This window comes from Trichechus manatus, unplaced genomic scaffold (genome assembly GCF_000243295.1).
Source record: "Trichechus manatus latirostris isolate Lorelei unplaced genomic scaffold, TriManLat1.0 scaffold00266, whole genome shotgun sequence".
In the NCBI taxonomy this organism is placed as follows: Eukaryota; Metazoa; Chordata; class Mammalia; order Sirenia; family Trichechidae; genus Trichechus; species Trichechus manatus.
This window is the reverse complement of record NW_004444202.1, coordinates 1,721,638-1,725,985: the sequence shown is the minus strand read 5'-3', so window position 1 is coordinate 1,725,985 and position 4,348 is coordinate 1,721,638.

Here is a 4,348-nt window from a genome sequence, read left to right as displayed (position 1 = left end):
GGGGAAGTTTTCTGTCAGCAGTTCTTCAATGATCCTCTCTGTGTTTTCTGTTTTCTCCCCCTGTTCTGGAACTCCAATCATTCAAAAATTTTTGCTTTTGATTGTGTCCCACATTACTCTCAGGGCCTCTTCATTTTTCTTTCTTCTTTTTTCTGAGTTTTCCTGAAACAGAGTTGTATCCAAGTGTTTGTCTTCAATTCCACTGATCCTGTCTTCCACCGTTTCACATCTGCTTCTCAGCCCTTGTTTGACACCGTCCGTTTCTGAAATCTTGTTGTTTATTGTTGGGATATATGCCATTTAAACATGGCTGCACTATTGACAAAAGCAGCCCCCGCAGGCCTCTATGCTGTATATGACATTTTGGAGACTTGTCAGCGATAAGAAAGAGATTAGGCACAACTTGTTTTCCCAAATCTATTGTCCTGTTACTGATTGGCTTGTTTACCTGAATTCCTTTTCCCTTGCCCGAAACTTATTGTTATTCACCCAAAGCCCATTGTTTTGTTATTTGCTTCACTGCTTGCTGTATTGACTATAAATAAACTCCTGGGACTGGAGCCGGGGTTCGACTCCTCAGAGTGACCCTCCTGGCCCCACTTGTTTGTAAGAGTTCTGGAATTGGTTATTGTCTCTGCTGCCCCGACATTCGCCACCACTGCGACAGTTTATCTTTTGGATTTCTAATTGTTGTTTTTGTAAGACCTCTAGTTGTGAATTTATTCTGGCATTTTGTTCCTGCATTATTTTCCTGAATTCTTCCAGTTTTTTGTCTGTATTTTCCATGAATTTCTCTATTTTTTCCTCATTTTTGTCTGCTTTTTCCTCAACTCTTGGAGAATTCTGAGTATTAGAGATTTGAATTCCCTATCAGGTAGTTCTAGTGCCTTTTCTTCCACTGGAAAGTCATCTGGTGTTTTATTTTGGATGCCTACTGGAACCATCTTGTCCTGTTTTTGTAAATGTTTTGATATTGTCTGCTGTCTTCGGGGCATTCAGTAGTTATTTTTCTCATCTGTTGATGGTAGATTCGTTTGTTTTGTCCCTTTTTTTAAAATTTGGCTATGTCTGAGCGGGTGGGCTGTGTGTTCTTTGTTGTTTGCTCATCTGTGGGCACAATACTTTTCTCCTTCTTCTTCAACTGGTAGGGTCAGTCACTCAGATATGGTATGGCAGGGCAGGTCTAGCTTAAGAGGAGTTACTAGGACTGGTTGTTTGTGGCACTTACTACAGCCACCAGGGCGGGTTGGTAATCAGTGCAGGGCAGGTTCCAGTAGGCCATGTCTGTGCTGCTTGGTGGTGTGATGTTAAGCGCATGGTGCAGGTAGGCAGAATGTAGCGGGGAGATTGTTACATGTGGAGCTAAGATGGATGTGGGAGAGAGGAGAGACAAACATGAGCCAAAAATATACAAACAAACAAAAAAGAATGCAAGGGGAGCTTCCCGTTGGAGCGGAGAGATGAGAGATTATGAAATGGAGAAAAAGAAAAAGGGTAAGGGAAGAAAAAAAAAGAAAAGAAAAGAATGAATAAATAAAAATTGGAAAGGGAAAAGAACGGCAAAGTTCCCAGGGATCCCTCCGGTGCGTCTGTGAGGTCTGGGGAAGTTGCTCTCAGGTGTTGCACTACAGCCTGGCTAGAAAGCGTAGAGGTATACAACGCCAGGTATTCAGTGAACAGAAAGAGAAGGACGATATAGAGAGATGAGAAACTGAGTAATGAAGAAAGGCAAAAAGGGAAAAAGAGGGAAAAGAAAACAAAACAAATTTAAAAAAAAAAAGAACAAGAAGAATCCCAAAAAAAACAGAAAAAACGAAAAAAACCAACAAAAAAAGAAATGCGCTCAGGGATCCCTCTGCATGTCTGTGCAAGCTGAAGGGGTAGGTTCCAAGCCATGCAGCACCACCTGGCCAGAACGGACTCCCAACTCAAGAAAAGGAAAAGAAAACAAACAAACAATTCAAAATAAACAAACGAACAAAAGCCCCGGGATCCCACCAGAGCGACAACGCAGACCGGGAAGCAGTTCCACACTGCAACGGAGCTCCGCAGCCCCTCAGGATGAAGCAAAGATGGCGCACGGAGCCAGGTATTTGAGCGAAAGGAGGGGGAGGTGGTGAGAGATAAGGAAGAAATCAAAAGAAGTGGAAAAAAGCAAAACCAGCAGCCAACAAATGGCACTCATTGAGCCGGCCGGTTTGGGTGGGTGGAATCCAAGCAGCTGGTGCTTCTTGGACAAGAGATTGTAGCCGCAGGAAGCAGAGGAGGCCGAGTGGGGGTGAAGAAGGGTGGGGGGTCGGAAAGCATATATTGCAAATTACCGGTTGTTTTGTCTCCTGCTGGAAGCTCTGTGAAGCTGCTTTCTCATACCCCCTGTTTGCTGGTCTCCGATAGGAGTCCAAGATGGCGGATCCACGCTGCGTTAGCTGATAGGGGACCTCTGCATGAATCTCTCCTCGCTCTCCATTCTCTCTCAGTTTTCTCACTCCATTTGGTGCTTGGCTTAGTTCTTTATCTCTTCATTTGATGTTTTAGGGTTTCAGGATTGTTTTCTCTGTTCGGCTTAGTTTTTCAGATCTTTGCTGTGGAGGGACGGCATGGTGCTTCTGCGTAGAGCACCATTTTGCTGGAAGTCCTGTCAAACAAATTTTGAGAAAGATACTATCTTTTACTTTTTCAATTTTAGAGTTAATTTACATAGTAGGATTCCCAGGCTCAGACACAATGGCTGAAATAGAATGGCCTTGCTGAGGTATTCGGTCTGTCTGAAATGTATGTGCTAAAAGTGGTTTTCTCACTTTTGAAACATAAAAAATTACACTGCATTTAAAAGAGAAGCACATTGCAATTTGATAGGTTGAAGTGTTAAGGCTTTTTCTTATTTTTTCTTCTCTCAATTATACATATACATATAAGCTTCTTTCTACTGGTAAACCAATAGCAGAAGACATCATTCTGAAAAGGAATGTCAATTATTGTCTTTTTACAACTGGAATATTTAATTGCCTGGTACTGACAATATTGTGATGCTTGGATATGTTTAGGATGCTAAAACATCACAATCAATAAAATATAATAAAAAACCAGAATAGCCACATATGACAGTATCTACATGTAGAAATTTTTTTTAAAAAATTCAGCAATGAGATACCATTTCATTCCCACTAAGATAAAAAACAAAACAAAGCGAAACAAAAACACAAAATAACAAATATTGGTGAGGATGTGGGGAAATTGGAACCCTTGTCCATTGCTGATGGGAATGCAAAATGGTACAGCTATTGTGGTAACAGTGTGGCAGTTCCTCAAAAATCTAAAAATAGAACTACCATATGACCCAGCAATTCCACTGTTAGAAGTATACCCAAAGAGCTTGAACGCAGCAACGCAAACAGACATACATACACTAGTGTTCATTGCCACGTTATTCACAGAAGCCAAAAGGTGGAAACAACCTAATGCCCATCAGTGGATGAATGAATAAACAAAATGTAGAACGTACATACAACCGAATACTACTCAGCCAGAGATAGAAATGAAGTCTCCATACATGCTACAACATGGATGGCGTTTGAAGATGTTATACTTAGTGAAAGAAGTCAATCACAAAAGGACAAATATTGTATGACCTCACTTACGTAAAACGACAAAAACAGGCAGATGTATAGAAACCAAAGTTTATTAGTGGTTACTAGGGGCAAGAGGGAGGGGGAAAGGAGGGTTATTGCTTATGGAACACTGAGTTTTGGTTTCCAGTGATAGAAAAATTGCATTGATTAAGTGTAGGGTTGCATAGCCGATTAATGCAATTTCTGTCAATAAGTTGTACAACTGTAGAAAGTTGAATTGGCAAGAGTTGCGTAATAGATATATTTACAAAAAAAAAAAAAGAGAGAGAGAGAAGCTGCTGAGGCTGCTTATATACAACCAGACACCTTATGGGGTTTGGTTTCTTAGTTTGGAGGTTCAGAGCCGTGGTTTTATGGGACATCCCAGTTAATTGGCCTAATACTGTGTTTAATGCTTCTGTTCTATCTCCTAGTTCCTTACATAGTGCCTGGGGTCTTAAACGGAAGCAAGCAGCCATCCAGGATACAATTGGTCTTTATGCACCTGGAGCAACAGAAAAAGAAGAGGAGTCAGGAATAGGAGGAAGAAATGCAATGTGTGGCTAATTGCATTCATGAACAACTACTCCCTTTGCCATGAGATCAGAAGAGCTGGATAGTGCCTGGCTACCATGACTGAATATTTTCATCAAAGATTCTATAGTAGAATACTGATCAAAAGGTAGAATATGTGGAACAGAATTTCAAATTCTCATGGAACTAGTCTTTCTGGAGCCATG